The sequence below is a fragment of the Nerophis ophidion genome, linkage group LG03, assembly GCF_033978795.1.
Source record: "Nerophis ophidion isolate RoL-2023_Sa linkage group LG03, RoL_Noph_v1.0, whole genome shotgun sequence".
NCBI classification, from domain to species: Eukaryota; Metazoa; Chordata; class Actinopteri; order Syngnathiformes; family Syngnathidae; genus Nerophis; species Nerophis ophidion.
The window spans coordinates 23,783,628-23,809,387 of NC_084613.1; the positions used below are offsets into that span (position 1 = coordinate 23,783,628).

Genomic DNA, 25,760 nt, shown 5'->3' on the forward strand with positions numbered 1-25,760 from the left:
ACTTTTACAGAGCGGGGTCAGCAGATGCTGAAGCGCATAGTGCAAAAAGGTCGCAGACTTTCTGCACAGTCAGTTGCTACAGAGTTCCAAACTTCATGTGCCCTTTCAATTAACCCACGTACGGTATCCAGAGAGCTTCATGGAAAAGGTTTCCATGGCCGACCAGCTACATCTAAGCCATTCATCACCAAGTTCAATGCAAAGCGTCGGCTGCAGTGGTGTAAAGCACGTTGCCACGTTGCAGTGGAGACACGTTCTCTGGAGTGATGAATCACACTTTTCCATCTGGCAATCTGATGTTCGAGTCTGGGTTTGGAGGTTGCCAGGAGAACGCAACATTTCGGACTGCGTTGTGCCAAGTGTGAAATTGGGTGGAGGAGGAATTATGGTGTGGGGTTGTTTTTCAGGATTTGGGCTTGGCCCCTTAGTTCCAGTGAAAGGAATTTTCAATGCTCCAAGATACCAAAACATTTTGGACAATTCCATGCTCCCAACCTTGTGGGAACAGTTTGGAGCAGGCCCCTTCATCTTCCAACATGATTGGGCACCAGTGCATAAAGCAAGGTCCATAAAGACATGGATGACAGAGTCTGGTGTGGATGAACTTGACTGTCCTGACCTGAACCCAACAGAACACGTTTGGGAAGAATTAGAATGGAGACTGAGAGCCAGGCTTTCTCCACAAACATCAGTGTGTGATCTCGCCAATCCGCTTTTGGAAGAATGGTCGAAAATTCCTATAAACACACTCCGAAACCTTGTGGACAGCCTTCCCAGAAGAGTTGAAGCTGTAATAGCTGCAAAAGGTGGGCCGACATCATGTTGAACACTATGGGTTAGGAATGGAATGGCACTTTAAGTTCATACGTAAGTCAAGGCAGGTGACCAAATACTTTTGGCAATATAGTCTATAAGTAAAGGGGTTAAATTCTGACATTATGCTTCCATTAAATATCAAATAACCACAATATAGCGTAAAGACAATAACCACACTCACCGTTTGGTAATTGTAGGTTTAAGCATTAGATACCTTTTTACCTGCACCCTGCCTCCCGCTGTCGTCTGTATATAGTGATCATGACAAACCATCGTCGTCTCACACAACGTGTTCCCGACATCTACAAAGCATATTGAGGAGAATAACATTGTTACTCTGCTGAGCTTTAGACAGCACCGACACTCAACCACGTCACACTATTTGCAGCTTATACTGTAATTACTGGTTTGCAAAAAAACATTTTTAACCCAAATAGGTGAAACTACATCAAATCCCACGGCACACCGGGCTGTATCTCACGGCACACTAGTGGTTGAAAAACACTGCCTTAAACCAGTGTTTTTCAACCACTGTGCCGCGGCACACTAGTGTGCCTTGACAAACAGTCTGGTGTGCCGTGGGAGATTATGTAATGTCCCCTCTTGAGTTAAAAATATTTTTTTGCAAACCGGTATTTATAATCCGCAAATAATGTGCCATTATTGAGTGTCTGTGCTGTCTAAAACGCGGCAAAGTAACCATGTAATACCCTTCCATATCAGTAAATGGCAGCAGGTAGCTAATTGCTTTGTGGATGTAGGGAACATGGTTTGTTGTTGTGGTTACAATATGCAGACGACAGCAAAAAGGCATTGAAGCTTAGGGATGGCGATGCAAAACGAAACTAAAACTGAACTGGCTGCAAAGTAAACAAAAACAGAATGCTGGACGACAGCAAATACTTACAGCATGTAGAGCAGCAGTCAGCCTCCACAAAGTACATCCGTACATGACATGACAATCAACAACAAAATAGGAGCGCAAGGCAAGAACTAAAACACACAGGAAAACACCAAAAAACTCCAAATAAGTCATGGCAGTACACTTACTTTTAGACAAGACCTATAGTGATGCATGGTTGGTTATGGTTTGAATTTATATCCAACAATTGCGAGAACAAGTTGTTACCGTCAGTACGGACTGCTGAGTTTCATTTTTTAATGTTTTCTGCTCGTGGTGTGCCTCTGTATTTTTTCAATGAAGAAAATGTGCCTTGGCTCAAAAAAGGTTGAAAAACACTGCCTTAAAGGGGAACATTATCACAATTTCAAAAGGGTTAAAAACAATAAAAATTAGTTCCCAGTGGCTTGTTTTATTTTTCGAAGTTTTTTTCAAAATTTTACACCTCCCGGAATCCATCCATCCATCCATTTTCTACCGCTTATTCCCTTTCGGGGTCGCGGGGGGCGCTGGCGCCTATCTCAGCTACAATCGGGCGGAAGGCAGGGTACACCCTGGACAAGTCGCCACCTCATCGCAGGGCCAACACAGATAGACAGACAACACTCACACTCACATTCACACACTAGGGCCAATTTAGTGTTACCAATCAACCTATCCCCAGGTGCATGTCTTTGGAAGTGGGAGGAAGCCGGAGTACCCGGAGGGAACCCACGCATTCACGGGGAGAACATGCAAACTCCACACAGAAAGATCCCGAGCCTGGATTTGAACCCAGGACTGCAGGACCTTCGTATTGTGAGGCAGACGCACTAACCCCTCTGCCAGAATATCCCTAAAAAAAGCCTTAAAGTTCTTGATTTTCGCTATTTGCGATGCGACTGTCCATTTCCCTGTGACGTCATACAGTGCTGCCAATACAAACAACATGGCGGTTACCACAGCAAGATATAGCGACATTAGCTCGGATTCAGACTCCGATTTCAGCGGCTTAAGCGATTCAACAGATTACGCATGTATTGAAACAGATGGTCAGAGTAGGGAGGCAGATAGCGAAAACAAAATTGAAGAAGAAATTTAAGCTATTGAACGAATAGCTATTGACGCTATTCGGCCATAGCATGGGTGTACCTAATGAAGTGGCCCATAGCATGGATGCCTTATTAGCATCGCCGGTAAAATGTGCGGACCAAACGATCAGGACTTTCGCATCTTGTGACACTGGAGCAACTTAAATCCTTCGATTGGTAAGTGTTTGTTTCGCATTAAATGTGTGTATTTAGTTTCAAATGTATATACAGCTAGCATAAATAGCATGTTAGCATCGATTAGCATAGCATGTTAGCATCGATTAGCTGGCAGTCATGCCGTGACCAAATATGTCTGATTAGCACATAACTCAACAACATCAACAAAACTCACCTTTGTGATTTTGTTGACTTAATCGTTGCAAATGCATCTGCAGGTTATCCATACATCTCTGTGCCATGTCTGTCTTAGCATCGCCGGTAAAATGTGAAGACACTCTGACAAATTCAATGGGGGTCTGGCGGCAGATTTCTTGCCAGTGGTGCAACTTGAATCCCTCCCTATTAGTGATGTTACACCCTCCGACAACACACCGACGAGGCATGAGGTCTCCAAGGTTCCAAAAAATAGTCGAAAAAACAGAAAATAACAGAGTTGAGACCCGGTGTTTGTAATGTGAAAATGAAAATGGCGGGTGTATTACCTCGGTGACGTCACGTTCTGACGTCATCGCTAAAAGACCGATAAACAGAAAGGCGTTAATTTGCCAAAATTCACCCATTTAGAGTTCGGAAATCGGTTAAAAAAAATACATGGTCTTTTTTCTGCCACATCAAGGTATATATTGACGCTTGCATAGGTTTGGTGATAATGTTACCCTTTAAACAATCGTGTAGTGTGGTTGAAACGGGGCTTAGGCTAAATAATTATTCATTTAAGGAGTTATCTGGCGTAATGTAGACAGGGCCTAAGATGGGCGCCACCTGGAAAACTGGTTGCAGAATAGTTGAAAGGGAGCTGAAAGAGATGAAGCGAGAAGCAAGGCACAGAGAACAGCAAAAGACCGACATGAATGGTGTCAAAGCCTTGAAGCCTTATTTCCCATTTGGGATGAAGAGGATTAAGTAAGTAATTAAGTAAAACAAACTAGGTTGACCAGGCCTGAAAAGCGTCCCGTATTTTTTTTGTTCAGGGAGTTGACAACCCGAATAACAGTAGATGTATTCATATTCTATTTTTTCATGACAAAGCCTTCAATTCATCACAGAGGCGTAAAGAATTCCTGTGCAATAAGACAGAGTATTTTTCGTATCATGCATTTACACCGTAATCAATCTCACGCTGCCACAAAAGGTGAAGTATTCCCCCGCCCGGGTGGATCATTTTTAATTTTTGGTTTTCTTTTTAATAAATCACGACATGACAATAGCATGAGCTCACTGAGCGGTCTGGAGCGCACCTGTTTCATTCTCTCATTCTTATCCACGAGACTGTCAGAGGTTTGACAGGAACTGGTTAAGGACTACTGGACTAGACCAATACTAGCATTCACTAATAACTCCACATATCTCTGTGGGAGTGGATTTCTTTCTATATGGTGATGAAAATGTCTACTTGTGTGTGTGGGTGACATCCTGCAGTGGACTATGGCGTGGTCCAAGAACAACAACAAAATGGATGGAAAAGTGCTTCCAAAGCTCCCATGTACTTCATCTCTGCTTGATCCTTCATTTCTTCCACCTTCCAAGAGGGTGACATCACAGGGGCGGACCTCCGCCACATCTTTCTGGGGGTCAGTGACCTCATGCGTGTAGTGCAGCTGATTGGGTGGAGCATCTACCCTGCGGACTTAGTGCATCTTTATCACACAAACAGAAAAGGAGGTTGCATCAGTTTGAGCAGTATTTTATTTGATTTTTTTACTGTATGTCAACTGTACGAGGCTGCAATGTGATCCGAGGAAGTAAAGCGGCAGAGTGCATATATGCTCGCTACGTTGAGTCAGACGCCAAGCGGGGAAATTAGTCAAAGAGGAGAGAGACCTTGTGGAAATTCACTCAAGAGCTGTCAGGCCTCCGCTGCTTTTCATCACCGATGTTTGTGTACGGGCCGCCGCAGTTTCACAATATGAAGTCATACCAGCGAAGGGAAAAGAGGAAAAACACCGGCGACTCCAAAAATGTGACACGCAATCTTTAACTAATCACCCAGTTATTTAAGGACAGAGGAGGTTTTGTATTAAAAGTTACAAAACGCACCATGAGTAGGGTTGGGTATCGTTTGAATTCGAACGATTCCCATTTCGATTCCGATTCTTTGTTTTGATTCCTGACGATTCTCGATTCTAATTCTTTCTTTAAAAAAAAAAGAAGAAAAAAAAGGCAGGGTCAAAAAAAAGTTTTGGATATTTTAAATGAGCTACCTAACCAGAAATAGTCTGACATTCTCCATCAATTTTAATTCTATTAACTTTTTATGAACTTTACTATAAATCTCACAGGGCTGTTTTCAACTAGAATATAAATATCAAATCTATGAACTTGAATATAAATATTATAAATTATGAATACATTGGAGAAGGCATTCGACCGTGTCCCTCGGGAAGTCCTGTGGGGACTGCTCAGAGAGTATGGGGTATCGGACTGTCTTATTGTGGCGGTCCGCTCCCTGTACGATCAGTGCCAGAGCTTGGTCCGCATTGCCGGCAGTAAGTCGAACACATTTCCAGTGAGGGTTGGACTCCGCCAAGGCTGTCCTTTGTCACCGATTCTGTTCATAACTTTTATGGACAGAATTTCTAGGCGCAGTCAAGGCGTTGAGGGGTTCCGGTTTGGTGACCGCAGGATTAGGTCTCTGCTTTTTGCAGATGATGTGGTCCTGATGGCTTCATCTGACCGGGATCTTCAGCTCTCACTGGATCAGTTTGCAGCCGAGTGTGAAGCGACCGCAATGAGAATCAGCACCTCCAAGTCCGAGTCCATGGTTCTCGCCCGGAAAAGGGAGGAGTGCCATCTCCGGGTTGGGGAGGAGACCCTGCCCCAAGTGGAGGAGTTCAAGTACCTAGGAGTCTTGTTCACGAGTGAGGGAAGAGTGGATCGTGAGATCGACAGGCGGATCGGTGCGGCGTCTTCAGTAATACGGACGTTGTACCGATCCGTTGTGGTGAAGAAGGAGCTGAGCCGGAAGGCAAAGCTCTCAATTTACCGGTCGATCTACGTTCCCATCCTCACCTATGGTCATGAGCTTTGGGTCATGACCGAAAGGATAAGATCACGGGTACAAGCGGCCGAAATGAGTTTCCTCCGCCGTGTGGCGGGGCTCTCCCTTAGAGATAGGGTGAGAAGCTCTGCCATCCGGGAGGAACTCAAAGTAAAGCCGCTGCTCCTCCACATCGAGAGGAGCCAGATGAGGTGGTTCGGGCATCTGGTCAGGATGCCACCCGAACGCCTCCCTAGGGAGGTGTTTAGGGCACGTCCAACCGGTAGGAGACCATGGGGAAAACCCAGGACACGTTGGGAAGACTATGTCTCCCAGCTGGCCTGGGAACGCCTCGGGATCCCCCGGGAAGAGCTAGACGAAGTGGCTGGGGAAAGGGAAGTCTGGGTTTCCCTGCTTAGGCTGTTGCCCCCGCGACCCGACCTCGGAGAAGCGGAAGAAGATGGATGGATGGATGAATGAATACATTTTCACAGGGGTACACTTTCATCAAGAGACCTTTATTTTTGAATACCTCATGAAAACACATTTACACATAAGTGTATGATGCTGCAGGAAACCTCATGAAAACACATTTACACACAAGTGTATGATGCTGCAGGTACTTAAACATGTTACCGTGCTCCCACTGATGGGCTAACCAATTGCGTAAAAGCAAATAAACAATACGAAACAACTTGCAAAACCCAGTCCAGATTAGCAGCAGGTACAGTATAAAATCAGAGACAGTTCTTGTTTAGGAAAATGACCATATCCGCCTTCTCAGGCAGGATGCGTGAGCGTTCTGGACAGATAGTGTCTCCTGTCGAAGACGGGACACGCATTTATTTGTACTCCATGAACTCAGAGGTGCTTCATCATGTTCGACGTGCACCCTCCTAAGCACGAAACAGTCCTGTCGCAAGTGTTACATTTCGCCGATATTTCATTTTTTTTTAGTAAAATAAAGCCACACTTTCGACCGTCGACGCCCGCTATCCATGCTTGACTGACTCGCTCGGCTACATAGGCTCGGCTATGCTAACACTTCCGGCGGCGGGCGCTTCTTCGTTGGTGTTCAGCGGCTTCTTCTTCAGGGTCAGCGGACTTATTCTTTTTTTCCGGTCAGCGGATTGGGTATCGAAACTAGGAATCGAAATTTAAACTTTTGAACGATTCCGGGAGAATGGGATAGTTAGTCCCGGTTCCAACCGATATTCGATACCCAACCCTAAGCATGAGTTAGGAGGGTAGACAACCTCACAGTTAGATTAGATTGCAATTGTTACTAGGAGTGTCATTGTTAACAAAAAAAATATTTTTTTGAATTAATGGCGATTCTTGTATGTAACGATTTTTAATCGATTCATACAAAATGTTATCCGTTCTGTCCAGGTACTCGGGCAAATTATCTTGCTGATGTAGGTGCCCATATCTGCTGTATAGATTTACTTTAGAAAAGATAAGTGAGGGATACTGACCGTATTTTCCGGACCATAAGGCGCACCGGAGCATAAGGTGCACTGCCGATAAGCGGGAATATTCAGGTCTATTTTCATACAAAAGGCGCACCGGATTATAGGGGGTCAAATTATTTATTTATTTTTTCTAAATGGTAAACTCTTCCTTGTGGTCTACATAACATGTAATGGTGGTTCTTTGGTCAAAATGTTGCATATATTATGTTTTACAAACCATCTTCAAGCCGCTTTCTGACAGTCACTTCAGGATGCGCCGTTTTGTGGGCGGTCTTATTCACGTGGCTCACCTTCAACAGTGTCTTCTCCCCGACATCGTTTTTGTAGCGGTGTAGCGTGCAAGCCCCTGTGCTTGCATTGTTTTCAGCTGTAAGAACCGTTCAAAACGCAAAAAGGAGAAAAGTTTCTTCAGAGTTCCTAGAGAGGTAATTAAGAAGGGCGAAAGAGTGCAAGATTTTATGAACGACGACGAAAAAGGTGTCACGCACTCCAGTACGAGGGAGCAAAGTCGATGCACGCACATATTTGCAGTGACCACTTTGTTAAAGGTTTGTTTGATATACTTTAAACGTTTAGTGTTTCCCATTTAAGCATTATCTTAATAGTATTTGTATTTTAGCTTGTTGTGGAGTTCTTAAATCGCAAGGACGTGAGTGGAAGAAGAGTCAAAAGATAGAGCTAACTGTTTTAATGACATTCAGACTTTACTTAAATCCATACCGGAGCAGCATCTTCTCATCCGCCGGAAATGTGTCCCGTGAAAAAAAACGTCCGACCGGAACTCTCTAATAACTAAAGTTCCTCGGGTGAATAATGTAAACTCACATTACAGGTATGTTTTACGCTTTCAAAGCAGATATATGTAAGAACTTTACACTATTTTATATTAGAAATGGCAACAGCGGAGGATAGGAGTGTAACAGTACGTGTATTTGAATTGAACCGTTTCGGTACGGGGGTTTCGGTTAGGTGCGGAGGAGTACCAAACGAGTTTCCACACGAATATATGAAGTAGCCGCATAATCTAAAGTCTTAACAAGCTGCTCTGCTTTCTGCCTCTGTCTCCTACACAGCACCCAGCATTGTCCCACCCACACAACCATCTGATTGGTTACATATATAGCGGTAACAGCCAAACAGCAGTGCGTATTCAGAGTGGTAACAATCAATCAGCAGTGAGTATTCAGAGCACACGGAGTCAGTGCTCAGAGCTGAGGCAGGCAGAGAGGAGAGACGATGCGGGTTAGCAGAAAGGTGTTTAGCAGGTAAACACCAACCAGCGGACTCTCCCCAAATGATAACAAACACCTACCAATCAACTACTAGTATCATCACTATGAGCCCCTTGACGTTCTAGAAACAAACTAGAACGTCACTCGCCGTCCTGGCTTGAGGTGAAAGATAATTAGCTTTCAGCGTCACGTTAGATATTTTTTTGGTGTTGTATGTGTGTGTGTGTGTGTGTGTGTGTGTGTGTGTGTGTGTGTGTGTGTGTGTGTGTGTGTGTGTGTGTGTGTGTGTGTGTGTGTGTGTGTGTGTGTGTGTGTGCGTGTGTGTGTGTGTGTGTGTTACGGACAGTGTTGATTGAGCTGTGTTGAAGCAGCAAAAAACGACATTATGTTAAATGAAGAGTTTCTGTCTGTGATAGTTGATATAATAATGTAAGTGCATCATAAAGCCTACATAAACTCCATGGTGTTCAGGGATGAATAGTCTCTCCTATTACTATTGTACAATTTTTTTAGCTATAGTTACATTAATCCTTAATAATGAAGCAGCCTAGTTTTGAATGGCAGGGTCCCTGCTATCACATGTTGATAAAAATATAACATTTACATAGTATTAATCAACTACAGGCTTCCCAAATGCTGTAATAAATTAAGCATGATGAGTTTACTTTAAACTGTTTAATGTTGCACTTTTTATATGTAGAAGAAAAGTTTTGTCATTTTATTTAATCAAAGCAACAACTTCAGGCAGTTTAATGTGGATTAACGTGGGCAGAATTATTATAGTGTTCCCAATGTTGAAAGGATAAAGCCATTGTTTACAAATTTGGTAAGTAAATAACCAAAAAATTTATATTTTGTTGTTTTGTTACTGTACCGAAAATTAACCGAACCGTGACCTCTAAACCGAGGTACGTACCGAATCGAAATTTTTGGGTACCGTTACACCCCTAGCGGAGGATGAATGTCCCATAACAAGAAGTTAGAGGAAAAGAAGAAGCTCATCTACTACGGTATCGGTACAAACTACAAAGGCAGACACGCGCAAATTTTCCGAACTTATACATATCCCAATTACACATCAGCAGGTTCCAGAAGGCAAGAAAAATAGCTTTTGCATAATATTGTGAAACAAAATGCCAAATAATATCTCTTACCTTATACACACACCATAATAATACTCATATGTTGAAGCACGGTACAATCCATCAGGCGGTGCGGCTTCATCGCTTACCAAAGTCGTACTAAAACATTTTGATACATTTTTGAACGCCATGTGTGATATTTTACATTTTTAATGGAAGATATAACATTTTTGTGTTGTTTACTTAAGTAATATTGCAGTCTACAGTGGGTATGTTTCTTTTACTTTTTATTCATAGCTGTATGTAGAAGTATCTGGTTGTATCTGCTGCTTTAATGTCCTTTGTGTTCTTTGATGTTTGATGTTTCCCTCTTACACACATGTAAGAGGGATGTGTACTATGGCTATGAGTTGTTCTTTTCCCTTGGCCTCAGTCTGCACCCCCACTCCAGGGCCTAGGCTAAGACCGATTTTTTATTTTTTTATTTTATTTTAATCTTCTATTTCCCCCCCCCCCCTTGTTGTATGTCATCTTTTTTGTAAGGGGCGCTGGAAGCCGGCAGACCCGTCAGCGATCCTGTTCTGTCTCCCTGTAATGTTTGTCTGATCTTGAATGGGATTGTGCTGAAAATTGTAATTTTCCTGAAGGAACTCTCCTGACGGAATAAATAAAGTACTATCTAATCTAATCTAATCTACACGTATCTCTTATGTAAATAAATAAATGGGTTGTACTTGTATAGCGCTTTTCTACCTTCAAGGTACTCAAAGCACTTTGACACTACTTCCACATTTACCCATTCACATACACATTCACACACTGATGGAGGGAGCTGCCATGCAAGGCGCTAACCAGCACCCATCAGGAGCAAGGGTGAAGTGTCTTGCTCAGGACACAACGGACATGACGAGGTTGGTACTAGGTGGGGATTGAACCAGTGACCCTCGGGTTGCGCACGGCCACTTTCCCACTGCTCCACGCCGTGGCTGCCATCATATTGCAGTCTACACGAATCACTTATGTATTACTGCCATATATTGGTCAGACTTATTATTTCACCATGTACCAAATAAAATAGCTTTGAGGTCCGTAAGGACAACCAAAATTATTCTGTACATTAGGCGCACCGGGTTAGAAGGCACACTGTCGAGTTTTAAGAAAATTAAAGGATTTTAAGTGCGCCTTATAGCTCAAAAAATACGGTATATATACTTATAACCAACGATTACCACTAAGAATCCTAATGAATCGTGTGCTGTCCAAAGAATCACAGCCCTAATTGTCACTAGATGGCACTATAGGTCCCAAATTACAGACGTAGGTAAAATCTGCTTAACAACCTACGGAATGGCTGACTGACCGAAATGTAAACAGTTTTTTCGAAATCGAAAACCATTTCTTGCACATTTACTTCTGAATTTGTCTGAAAACTTAAAAAGAATAAATAATTTGACAAGTTTTTCTACATTTGAGCATCTTTATATTTATCATATCGATATTCAATATTGTATATCATATGATATCGTACTGGTTGTGTATGGTTATTGAGCTGTGATAAAAGGGTTGCGCTATAAGGACCAGTGGCATTTGCCTGCTATTTAATGGGGCCCTTTTATGCAAAACCAACTTTTCTTGCCTATTGCTTGGATTTACATGACGTCACGTCCGGCTCACTAAAAATATACGAATTTAGCCTTTCTCGAAGAAAAATGCCCTATGGTTGCTCTGTTTTCGGCTCTACTAACCGTTCAAAACGCGAAAAGGATAAAAGTTTCTTCAGAGTTCCTGGAGAGGTAATCAAAAAGGGCGAAAGAGTGCAAGATTTTATGGACGACAACAAGAAAAGTGTCACGCACTCCAGTACAGGGGAGCAAAGTTGATGAACGCACATATTTGCAGTGACCCCTTCGTTAAAAGTTTTTTTTATATATTTTCAACGTTTAGTGTTTCCTACTTAAGTATTATCTTTATAATATTTGCAATTTAGCTTGTTTTGGAGTTCTTAAAACGCATTTTTGCAACAAATGTTTCATAAACCACCAACGAGGTGAGTCTAAATAAAATAAATCAAATAAATCAAATGTGAGCAAATTCAGCTTAAACAAAAGGCAGCAAACATAATTATTTCAGCGCATACAAAATGTTGACATCTATAGTTATGTTTTGAGAAAGACGGGAAATCACAAATATCCGTAAACGGCACGTGCAACAACGAGAAAGCAACAAACATGGCTGTAGACGCTGAGTTAAATCGTGAAATGTAACCTTACCCAAACCAAAACGATGCATGATTTATCTGAGAGAGTTTTGATATTTCCTTGACACAGCCACTCACAAAGAAGTTGTAGACCTCCATGCCAAGTTTCCATCTGTTTTGTCGTGTAGAATGATGTCTGGAGCACCAGATAGTTTGACATGTCTGGGAACTCCACTGACGGATATCCCTCGACAAATCTTTTTTGATAAAGTGTAGGGGATCTATTCCTTTGCATAGTTAGATTTCTTTGATGGTATCAACAGCCATCGCGGCTTGGTTGACCACCAATTTTTTTCACTCTGGGGAAGAAGTCATGTGAAGGAATACAAGCAAATGGATTCTTTTTTTGTGTATTTGGACTCTGCATAACTCCTGAAAATTTGAAATCAAATCATGGAGGCAATGCAGGGTTATTTAAAAAAAAATCTTACCTTTTTTTATACATTCGGGAAACAATCCTTTATGAATTTGCGCATTTGGTGACGTTTTTTCTACTGGTGACGTCTGCGGATTGTCCATATATGATATACATTTATCTTAAGAGCTTTGTGCGAATCTGCCATTGTTTGTAGTTTGCACTGTAGTCAATAAATTCCTTATTTTTCTCTTTCCCTTTGTTGTGGGGCAGACTGCCTCGTACATGCACATGTCTCCTCCGCTGTTGTGATTTCAAATACAAAGTGACGTATAGCAGTGGTCCCCAAACTTTTTGTATCCGCGGACCGGTCAACGCTTAATAATTTGTCCCGCGGCCCGGGGGTTGGGAGGGGGGGTTTTGGGGGAATCCTTTTTTTTTTTTTTTTTTTTTTCTTTGTCATGAAAAAGGGAAGTTTTTGTCATGAAAAAGGTAGGTTTTTGTGGTTGGTGCACTAATTGTAAGTGTATATTGTTTTTTTTATGTTGATTTAATAATTTTTTTTTTGTTGTTTTTTTTTTTAAATCAATCAATCAATCAATCAATGTTTACTTATATAGCCCTAAATCACTAGTGTCTCAAAGGGCTGCACAAACCACTACGACATCCTCGGTAGGCCCACATAAGGGCAAGGAAAACTCACACCCAGTGGGACATCGGTGACAATAATGACCCAGTGGGACGTCGGTGACAATGATGACTATGAGAACCTTGGAGAGGAGGAGTACCAATCGGGTCACGGCTGGTGCCCGGTGGTTGGGGACCACTGGCGTACAGTTCTATTCAGGGAGAAGACGCTGTCAAAGTGGAGGCACATAAATAAGACTGCTCAAAAAAACAACACATCCTGAGGAGACGGTCAGAGAGCGGCTTGAAGACGGTCTGTAAAAGATAATCTATGCAATTGTGGTTAGAGTGTCCGCCCTGAGATCGGTAGGTCGTGACTTCAAACCCCGGCCGAGTCATACCAAAGACTATAAAAATGGGACCCGTTACCTCCCTGCTTGGCACTCAGCATCAAGGATTGGAATTTGGGGTTAAATCACCAAAAGGATTCCCGGGCGCGGCCACCGGTGAGGCTCACTGCTCCCCTCACCTCCCAGGGGGTGATCAAGGGTGATGGGTCAAATGCAGAGAATAATTTTGCCACATCTATTGTGTGTGTGACAATCATTGGTACTTTAACTTTAACTTAACTTTTTGACCAAATAACCACCATTACATGTTATGTAGACCACAAGGAAGTGTTTTAAATGTAGAAAAAAATCATAACATGACCCCTTTAAAAACAGACTGATTGAAGAAATGGTGGAGTGCGTTTTGCGGAGGTGTTTTGTACCGGGCTGCATTGTAGACGCCAATAAAAGGCTGCACGGTCATCCTGCCAATATTACAATATTTCAGATCTGCTTAGATGTAAACTATAAAACACGTTAACATACAGTACATGCATCTAAAATATTTGTTCACACTCCGAATTAGTGAAAACAATGACTTATTTAACGCATGCAATGGTTTCATAAACGACAATGCCATGCCCACACGGTGCATGCTACAAGGCTGTTGGTAATTCAGTTCAGTTAATTTATTTATTTCCTTCATAAAAAATCAAACAAAGGAATAAAATAAAAATCAATCAACATAATATTGAGGTAAAATATGGATGAAAAGGAGCAGAAGCGTATAATATTTGCCCCAAATATTCACAAATACAACTGACTTTCAATGTTGGCAACTACAAAGCTACATTTTCATTTCATAAGAAATAAACGAATAATGAAGAAATAATTCTACTCAGTCGTATATTTTTGTCATCATGATTTTTTTTAATACAGTAAGAGATTTGATATGTTTTATTCCACTGTCAAGTTTGTTCCATAAACTGACACCTCTGATTGAAATAATTATTTCCATAATCCATCCATCCATTTTCTACCGCTTGTCCCTTTATAATCACTGTTCTAAATCTATATCTATTAAAGATGTCAGTTCCTTTCCGATTATAATTACTTTCTCTTTTCCCAAAGCTGTTTTGAATGTTGACTGGTAGAATTGTTGCATATGATTTGTCCATGATGTTTAGAATATTTTTAGGATATTTTAATGCAGCTGAAATAGGCTACAGCAGTGGTTCTCAAATGAGGGTACGCGTACCCCTGGGGTACCTGAAGGTATGCCAAGGGATACGTGAGAGTTTTGAGAAATATTCTAAAAATAGCAACAATTCAAAAATCCTTTATAAATACATGTATTTAATAATACTACAACAAAATATGAATGGAAGTTCATAAACTCTGAAAAAAAAATACAACAATGGAATATTCAGTGTTGACAGCTAGATTTTTTTGTGGACATGTTCCATAAAAATTGATGTTAAAGATTTATTTTTTTGTGAAGAAATGTTTAGAATTAAGTTCATGAATCCAGATGGATCTCTATTACAATCCCCAAAGAGGGCACTTTAAGTTGATGATTACTTCTTTGTGTAGAAATCATTATTTCTAATTGAATCACTTGTTTATTTTTCAACAACTTTTTAGTTATTTTCATATATTTTTTTCCAAAAAGTTCAAGAAAGACCTACTACAAATGAGCAATATTTTGCACTGTTATACCATTTAATAAATCAGAAACTGATGACATAGTGCTGTATTTTACTTCTTTATCTCTTGTTTTCAACCAAAAATGCTTTGCTCTGATTAGGGGGCACTTGAATTAAGAAAATGTTTACATGGGGTACATCACTGAAAAGAAATTGAGAACCACTGGGCTACAGCACCGCCCGCAACCCCACAAGGGACAAGCAGTAGTAAATGGATGGATAGATGGATGGATAATAATATAATCACACTTTCATACTTTTAACGCCTTTTAGAGCACAACTACGAACAATGAATTAAGTTTAACATGAAAAGCAGTAATAGTGACATAACTACAAGTACTAACCAGTTAAAGCGCTCAACTTACCAAATTAGTCTTCACTTTAGCGGTTAGCATCGGACCTCTTCGATTTACCGCATACAGGAGAGATTCCATCTTCTTAAAAGAGTCGTTTATTCGATATAGTATCCATATATTTGTGAATTACAATGATTACAATGATAATTATTTGTGTTACTTTGTTCTTTGTTATGTTCATTAATTAGTTTCACCCGTGGGTCCTTGTAGCAAACCTATTTCCTGTTTACATTATTCGTGACCAATCAGATAGGAGAGTATGGTCACGTGTGATGCATTGCCATTCAATTGGATTTTTCAGTTGTGTCAAAAAAAATACTGAGGGGAAATAAGTCCACGCTGAACTTAACTTAAAGTCAGTCACCGAGGCTAATGTTACATATTAACATTTTTGTATTTGAAACTATTTCTTTTGGCCAAGTCCTTGTGAACTCATAAAAAAAAACAGACAGAAATATGAAGATAGATATCACCAAGTCTTAATGATATGTTAGAGTACTTTAAATGCAATTCCACAGGTCACCCCAGTTCAGTTTATCAGATTTGTTGTATTTCAATGTATCATATCTTTATATGCTCTTCCAGTTTTGCTTGGCTGTTGTCTTGCAATCCATCTGACACACCGCAAACAGTGCATCGGCCAACTCGCAACGAGGCCAAAAAGTTTGTGTATTTGTGTGTCGGCTTAGACTCTGGGTGACCCCAAAGAGTCTTTTCACTCGCCGCCAAGACTCTGCTTGTCTTTATTGTTTCAATTCGAAGGCTGCGGGGAAAAAGTGTGACCTCTGCTGTTAAAAAAGGTCACAATTCCTGGTCCGGATCACTCGCTGTTGTTGCTGTTTTTGGATGCCAGATGACATAATACGAAACGTTGCGTATTAAAATAATATTTTAGTTTCAGTTCGAATTTGGCCTCGAGGAAGGTGCGATTTATGGTGGTAAAAAGAGAAAACCAGAGACGGATCCTGCTGAATATTAAGAGGTAAGTATCACATAATAAAACTAGGTACGACTCTGTACTACAAAAACACACTTTTCTCCAGCAATGTGTGTTTGATTTCAATGATTCACCATTGCACCTGGGGATGGAAAAATCAGAGCTGGAACTGAAAGTGTTAATGTTTGTTAAATAGCAGAAGAAATGAACAAATTAAAAAGATGGTTTGACTAAAACAGACTATGTTTGAATCACAGTTAAACAAAAATAATCCTATTTGGTAATGAGAAAAGAGAAAGTCAAACACAATTACAAATAGACGGAGTAAACATTGAAAGGGTAAAAGAAAACAAATTTTTGGGTGTAATATTAGATGACAAAATTAACTGGAAATCTCATGTTAAAAAATATACAACATAAAGTAGCAAGAAACACGTCAATAATGAATATAGCTGAATATGTTCTAGACCAAAAATCACTTCATATTATTTACTGCTCACTAGTGTTACATATCTGAGTTATTGTGCGGAAATATGGGGAAACAACAACAAATGCGCGCTTCATTCACTAGCTTTCTTATAAAAAAGATCAATTATAATTGCAATGGGCCTGGCGGACCCTAATTATACATAATGTTGGATATAGAGAACATACAAAACCTTTTATTATTAAATCACAAATTTTGAATTTCAACGACGTAGTGCATTTGCAAACAGCTAAAATGATGTACAAAGCAAACCATAAGCTGCTACCCAAGAATGTACAACAATTCTTCTCAACAAAAGAGGAGAAATACAACCGTAGAGGCAAATCTAATTTAAGATATTTGTTTGCTCGTAGAGCACTTAAAACCTTTAGTATATCTGTATGTTGAATATCACGCCCGAGCGCACAGCATTGCGCATTCATCTGTTCTCTGCGCTCCGGTTGCAGCAAGCAGCTGCAATCAATCGCCAGCATTCAGCGCCAGAACATAGTTATCTGTTCCTGCACAGTAAGCGACCATGGAGCTTTTTGCGTTCTCTCTCTGTGATTCTCCCCAGTCGTGTTGATTGTCTCGTGTCTCGTGCGGATCTCGACCTCTCGTTTGGACACAGACCTTCGACGCCTCTCTCCTTCCCTCGACCTCACATCTGTCTCACGGATCTACGAGCTTGTCTTGCCCACTTCCCCTCCCCCCTCCCCCTTGGACTATCGCACCTCGCTCAACACTTCCGGGTAACACTCTACAGTTAAATCACACACATACACACCCTTTTGGCTTAGTCACACTACATACCCTTGTTTATCAATATTAATATTTCTTATTTATTTATACATATATATATATATATATATATATATATATATATATATATATATATATATATATATATATATATATATATATATATATATATATATACATATATATATTTATTTATTTATTTATTTATATAAAGCTTAAAACTGTCACGACTAGGACTTGGGCATGGATTGTTTTCCCGAGGTAAAGGAAAACTGGCGCAAGCAAGGCGTGAATGTAAGTACATATCTTTATTACACTAACAAGCTACAAACAAACAGGAACAAACAAAAGGCGCGCACAATGGCAGAGAACAATCTTGACTAATGAAAAACAAAAGACTAGCACAGAGGCAATTAACTATGAACTATAAACAAAAACTTACTTGACAAGGAACAGTGAACGGTACATGGATCATTGCAAGGTGCGTAGCAGGTGGTAGACGTGGGAAGGAGGTGATAGACCGTGATGTTGCCAGGACGAAGAACAGAAACAGACAGGCTTAAATAATAGACATGATTAGTGCAAACAGGTGTGAGACATGAGGACAGGGGCGTGACATGAGGACAAGGTGAAAACTAATGAGTTGCTAAGGTAACAAAACAAACCAGAAAGTGCAAAACAAGAATTGATTGTCCAAACAACAAAACCGAACATGACCAAAACAAAACACGATCCCATAGACATGACATAAAAGGCGCCCCTCCTGTCTGTGCCATCTCCTTCCTCCTGTACAGACGTAACATGAAATTAAATTATGGAATGTATTAACCAAAGAATTCAAACAAAGCACCAAAAATTATTAAATTTAAGAGACTGCTCAAACTACAAGTGTTCACAAAGTACACAGAACAAGAATTACGATGAACATCTTAAACCCTTTTTTAAAATTTTGAGATAAAGATTATTTATGTATTTAATATTTGTTTACTTACCATGGTATATTATCGATTTATTATTTATTAGTTATTCATTGTTCTGTTACAGAGAAAAAGGAAATGGGATAAAATTGCTATGGTATGAAAAGGACTAGGATTAAATAAGACCAGCTTCTTTCGCCTCCTTTTAGGAAGCGCTGTAATGAAAAACAACTGGAAATATGTGATTAATTACATTGTATCGTATGCATGTTTGAAATAACTGAAACTGAAACTGAAATAGTGAGTATCAACAATTTTTTTTTTTTGGGAGAAATAAAACTCCATCCATCTACCTTCTTCCGCTTATCTGAGGTCGGATCGCGGGGGCAGCAGCCTAAGCACAGAAGCCCAGACTTCACTTTCCCAAGCCACTTCATCCAGCTCCTCCCGGGGGACGCCAAGGCCTTCCCAAGTCAGCCAGGAGATATAGTCTCCCCAACATGTCCTGGGTCTTGCCCGTGGCCTAAGGAAGGAATAATACAGTAAAATAAAATTGAACTGCTGACTCCAATAGGATTCTTGAGTCATAAGTGTAACTACATTGGTTTATTGAGAATCACATTTTCTTATTAGCCCAGAGGTTAAAAAAAAAGTTTAGGAATTATATTAAATATAAATATCATTTTAATTTAGGTGTCATCCCACAGGGAGAAGAACACATTGCCAAATGTTTTATGTGCCTTTGACATGTAAAGGCAAAACAAATGCAATATAAAGTACAGCCCAAAAGTTTGGACACACCTTCTCATTCAATGTGTTTTCTTCATTTTCATGACTATTTACATTGTAGATTGTCACTGAAGGCATCAAAACTATGAATGAACACATGTGGAGTTATGTACTTAACAAAGAAAGGTGAAGTAACTGAAAGCATGTTTTATATTCTAGTTTCTTCAAAATAGCCATCCTGGGCTCTGATTACTGCTTTGCACACTCTTGGCATTCTCTCGATGAGCTTCAAGCACACCTGTGAAGTGAAAACCATTTCAGGTGACTACCTCTTGAAGCTCATTGAGAGAATGCCAAGAGTGTGCAAAAAATAAATAATTATCAATAAGTTCAGAATGTTTACCATGGTTCTTCTTCTTTGTAGTTTGTGAACATAATAAGGAAATAAAAAACATCTGTTTTTTTAAATGAAAAAAATTAGAAAACCGTCACGACGTGGGGGTTTTCTTACTCCGAAGACTGTTCTCCCAGGAAGCAAACTGACTATTCCGGACAGGACTTGAAGGTAGAAACATGATTTAATCTTAATCAAATCGGTACAAACAAAAGGCGCACAAGGCGAAGGCAAAACTTAGCGCAGGAAACAAAAGCTAACACTTACAATAAATTATGACCGGGGCAAAAACTTACTAACTGTGGCATGAACAAACAAAAACTTACTTGGCAAGGCATGAAGCAAACAATCGCATGACACAAGCATGAAAATAGCAATGTCGCCAGGCTGACTCACTGGCAAAAACAGGCTTAAATAATAGTCTCATAATTAAAGCAGATGCGTATCCAAAACACTAGCGGCAGGTGAAACTAATGAGTCGCCATGGTAACTAAATAAGGGAGCGTAAACAGGAACTAAAAGCCTCCAAAACTAACAAAAATAACAAAAACATAATCCAGACCACAGATCATGACAAAAGTAGAATAAATTTCAATACTTATAAATATATTTATTAGGGCTGGGCAACGATTAAAAATTTTAATCGAAGTTAATCGCACTATTTCTCTGATTAATCGCGATTAACTGCATTGTATACGCAAAGCCCAATAATGAATTCAAAAGTAGTGTGTAGTGCACCTTTATTGGAATATTCTCCCACATGAACAAAAGCGCCAAAACATTTGTTGTGCAAACACCATTTAAATCAGTCCTTGTTAAACAGTAGCAGTTAAATAGCATATTTTATGAAAATCAACTCAAAAAATGTAAATACAAACATTTAAGCTTATTGCCACTGCCAGGGTATTTAAGTTATCCTGTTTGTTATGGAAAATAAATATAATCTACATACAAATCTCTGAGCCACAATCATAACATCTGAACAGGCAATTTCTGAGGTAACAGCAGAAACATTTTTTTGATCAGGGATCTTATGTTTAAAAAACCTATATTATAGGTAGTGGGCTGTTTTAGGGAATTTTTGATGAAATTATCCGTAGTAACAATATTAATAATGTTGTGTTTATTCTGCGTAGTGCACTTAAAATGATTATGACCATATCTAGGAATTGATATGATGGGAATTTTCCGATTGTTTGCTTGGTGCTTTGATAAACTGAACGCATCATATACATGGTGCTATATTGTGATGTTATGAGCCAGGGAAGAAAAAGAACTACCCTACCCAGCATGCAACAGGAGTGACGAGTATGCGCGGTAGCCCGGTATAGGTTGTGTCGCTATGACGGCATCTTGTATGTTGTGATATGCACGCTCTGAAAGCAAACGTTAAGAACTCGGCCAACACGCTTCGTCTGCATTATTTATGAATAGACAGACAACACATATAGTCCGCTGCTTCACAGGCCGCTGGATGTAGCCGGCAAAGTATTCCCATGCTAGCTAGCTGGTCTAGCAAGCACGCGTCATTCAGTCCAAAACGGCCCGATCTATCCACATTCAGAATTGTCTGGCGGTCGTAAGTGATCCCGGAGTGACCACGCTGTAAGCCAGCCATGAAATTAGCAGAATTGTCCGGTATTTTTGCCAAATGTTCCATCTTTACCAAGAGCCCCTCCACGCCGAAGCCCGTCCGGGCGACGCCATCTTTTTAAGAAAAGGCGTTAACAAAATAAAAGCATGTAAACAACATACGCAAATGTGCAATAAAATAATTGTCGGCGTTAATAGATTGATGAGTTAACTCGTAATTAACGCATTAATTTGCCCACCCCTAATATTTATATAATTAATAATAAATATATACAAAATAAAAAACTAAATAAAGCAGGTTTCTCTTTGTTAAATGTTTTTAGTCATCCAAACAAATCCATTTAATAATGAACATGTCAAATTTGTTTTGTTTGATAATTTGACTTAATGGGAGAAACTTTTACACAGATGACTAGAGGGCACCAACTTTGCAACGTGTTTTACACGGTATATCCCACCCTCTTAAGGCTTCTCGGATGTAATGACGTAAATACGTAACACGTGCACGTGCATTACCTTTAAGTGTAGTTAACTAATAAAAGCAATTTGGAAAGCTAGCATTAGCTGCCGTTTAATTTATCAACTATCACAGTGTTTTTAAAAAATGTGCCATTAGTGTGCCGTGAGATAGAGGCTGGTGTGCTGTAGGAGATGATCTATTTTCACCTATTTGGGTTAAAAATATTTTTTTGCAAACCAGTAATTCCATCCAACCATTTTCTACCGCTTGTCACATTCTGTAGTCTGCAAATTGTGTGTTGTTGTTGAGTCTCGTTGCTTTTTAGAGCTTGGCAGAGTAACCGTGTAATACTCTTCCATGTCAGTTGGTGGCAGCAGGTAGCTAATTGCTTTGTAGATGTCGAAAACAGAGGGAGCCAGGGTGCAGGTAAAAAGGTGTCCAATGCTTAAACCAAAAATAAACAAAAGTTGTGTGCCCCTAAGAAAAGGCATTGAAGCTTAGGGAAGGCTATGCAGAACGAAACTAAAACTGAACTGGCTACAACAGGGGTGGGCATTACGTCGATCGCGATCGACTGGTCGATTTCGGAGGGTGTGTCAGTCGATCTCAAGCCAGGCATTAAAAAATATACATAAAAATGAGCAATCATCAATCATACCAACACTTCACTTTCGTCAGTTGTTTGACATTCTCGGCACCCGAGGATCTTGTGAGATGACGCTGGCTGCTGCAAGCTCATATTTAAGAAAAAAATCACTAACAGGGCGGACGCAGAGAAACACATTTTATTTCTAGAGACTCCGTACCTACTGTCAAAACTCTAAAGACCGACTGCACAGTACCTGTCTTCACCATAAAACACCTGTTTCATCCTGCCTGTGCTAACAAAATAAGAGTCTCAGAAAGCTAGCGTGCACAAGCTAGCAAGCTACGGAGTTTGATGCCAATGTATTTCTCCCCCGCCCTCATTGACCGCTTTCTCACTTGCTCATCCACCCGCACACTCACTGACGTCACTCACCTGCTGCCAAACTTTAAAGGGCCACACACATATGCTACTCTCATAACAAAGTGTTTAAAAACGAGTATGCAAGTTGGACAAATGAGATGCCAAATCCAACCACTTTCATGTGGTATTGGACAGAAAGGAGGACTTTTTTTTCCCTCCATTTGAAAATGCGGACGTTATCAGCACCACTGTCTAATTCCAATCAATGCAAGTCATCAGAATCAAATACACCAACTTATATTCTTGTCTTCATGAAAGAAAGGAATCTATGTGTGTTAAACATGCTTGTATTATCATTAAACACCATTAACTTGTTAACAAAAATGTCTCTTCCATGAATAAATAAATATAAATTATAAATAGGAATGAGGTAGATCTCCTCGACTTGGTCAATTGAAAAGTAGCTCACCTGCAGAAAAAGTGTGAGCGCCCCTGGGCTACAAAGTAAACAAAAACTGAATACTGGACGACAGCAAATACTTACTGTGTAGCAAAGACGGCACCCACAATGTACATCCGAACATAACATGACAATCAACAATGTCCCCACAAAGAAGGATAAAAACAACTGAAATATTCTTGATTGCTAAAAAAAAGCAGATGCAGGAAATATCGCTTAAAGGAAGACATGAAACTGCTACAGGAAAATGCCAGAAAAGCCACCAAAATAGGAGCGCAAGACAAGAACTAAACACTACACACAGAAAAACAGCAAAAAACTCCAAATAAGTCACGGGGTAATGTGACAGGTGGTGACAGTAGCCCTACTTTGAGACAAGAGCTATATTGATGCATACTTGATTATGGTTTAAAGTCCATCCATCCATCCATCCATCCATTTCCTACCGCTTGTCCCTTTCGGAAGTCATATCCAACAATTGCGACAACCATTTTTTTACTGTCAACTTAGTTTGGTTTTTTAATGATTTCTGCTGGTGGTGTGCCTCTGGATTTTTTCAACGCAAAAACTGTGCCTTGGCTCAAAAAAGGTTGAAAAACACTGAATTATCATAACAACAACATGACTGCAAATTGTTCCTCGCCTCTCTTGGACTGCTCTTGTCAAATCAAATCAAATCAAATCAACTTTATTTATAAAGCATATTTGAAATTTACCACAGGGGTAGCCAAAGTGCTGTACAATGGGCAGGTTAAAAGATAATACGAGAACCGAGCAAACAACACAACACAAACAGAACATGATAAAAAATAAATAAATAAAACATAAAAACATAAAAACAGGTTCACAGCAGGTGTATAATGGGGCGCCATTGCAGGATGGATATCACTTAGTGTTAAAAGCCAAGGAATAAAAGTATGTTTTTAAGAGAGATTTAAAAACAGGAAGAGAGGAGGCTTGTCTAACACTCAGAGAGTAGGTCGTTCCAGAGCTTGGGAGCAGCAGCGGCGAAAGTCTGTATGTGTGCACGCACACTCTGTACCTGTGTGTACTTGTTGAAGGGTGACCGTCGTAAACGCCCAATCATTTCATTCGGGCTGGTAAAAAACAACATTTTACTTAAGCTTTGTAATTGTGAAAAATGTTGGTAGGTAATAAAATGCCCTTCTACTTGCACGTCGCTGCTGTCTCTGCATCCTGGGGCCACGCAAGAAATAGTTGCCTTCCAGTCAGGACTTGGTGTCCTTTGAGCAACCTCTTTCAAGACCCGCTGACTCAGTGCTTATCGAGAAGATCTTTGGCTCCCCCACAAACAAGTATGCGATTGTGAAAATACGGCACGCCGCTCTCACGCTACGTGCGAGCCTACCTGTCGGGGCGTGTGCCAGAAACGATGTGGTTTTCGAGACTAAAATAAATACCTAGCAGTTAGGGTAATTATTATGTTTGTTGGTTTGCTTACATGATGTTGTTTTTTTGTGTACTGATGACATGCCTTACCTTGAAATCCTTCTCGGTGGTCTGTCACAATGTGAAAAACGGTGACTAAGGACTTCTGCACGGGACTGCGTGTTTACATGACGCAAGAACACGCCAGAAGAGTTGAGAACGGCGGTATAGTTTAGCTGAAACGTACATTTTTTTGTCAGTGTGGCCTTTTTGGAACATCTGGAAGGAGGCAAGAGAGAAGTCTGGTTCTGTTCGTGGTTATCTCGGAGGCAGAGGTGGGTAGTAACGCGCTGCATTTACTCCGTTACATCTACTTGAGTAACTTTTGGGATAAAGAGTAGTTTTTATGCAACAAACTTTTACTTTTCCATCCATCTTCTTCCGCTTATCCGAGGTCGGGTCGCGGGGGCAGCAGCCTAAGCAGGGAAGCCCAGACTTCCCTCTCCCCAGCCACTTCGTCTAGCTCCTCCTGGGGGATCCCGAGGCGTTCCCAGGCCAGCCGGGAGACATAGTCTTCCCAACGTGTCCTGGGTCTTCCCAGTGTCCTCCTACCGGTTGGACGTACCCTTAACACCTCCCTAGGGAGGCGTTCGGGTGGCATCCTGACCAGATGTCCGAACCACCTCATCTGGCTCCTCTCGATGTGGAGGAGCAGCGGCTTTACTTTGAGTTCCTCCCAGATGGCAGAGCTTCTCACCCTATCTCCAAGGGAGAGCCCCGCCACACGGCGGAGGAAACTCATTTCGGCCGCTTGTACCCGTGATCTTATCCTTTCGGTCACAACCCAACGCTCATGACCATAGGTGAGGAAGGAACGTAGATCGACCGGTAATTTGAGAGCTTTGCCTTCCGGTTCAGGTCCTTCTTCACCACAACGGATCGGTACAACGTCCGCATTACTGAAGACGCCGCACCGATCCGCCTGTCGATCTCACGATCCACTCTTCCCTCACTCGTGAACAAGACTCCTAGGTACTTTTACTCCTCCACTTGGGGCAGGGTCTCCTCCCCAACCCGGAGATGGCACTCCACCCTTTTCCGGGCGAGAACCATGGACTCGGACTTGGAGGGGCTGATTCTCACCTTTCACTTTTACTTGAGTATATTTATAGAGAAGAATCACTATTTTTATTCCACTGCATTTATCTACATTCAGCTCGCTATTCGCTACAGATTTTTATCGATCTGTTCACGTTTATTTTGGTTTTTCAGACAGACCCTCAGGGTATGATATACGCATGCCTGCGTTTCACCAATCACATGCAGTCACTGGTGACATTG

At 40.7% G+C, this 25,760-nt stretch overlaps 1 long non-coding RNA gene across 1 annotated transcript; it reads right to left on the bottom strand.

Moving 5' to 3' along the window:
* Positions 1–17,817: 17,817 nt before the first annotated feature.
* On the bottom strand, positions 17,818–24,883 carry LOC133548732 (uncharacterized). Its single transcript, XR_009805928.1, has 3 exons — positions 24,073–24,883; positions 18,799–18,968; positions 17,818–18,314 (listed from the first exon to the last, which is right to left on the bottom strand). It is a non-coding gene; the product is annotated as an uncharacterized LOC133548732 (long non-coding RNA).
* Positions 24,884–25,760: the final 877 nt, after the last annotated feature.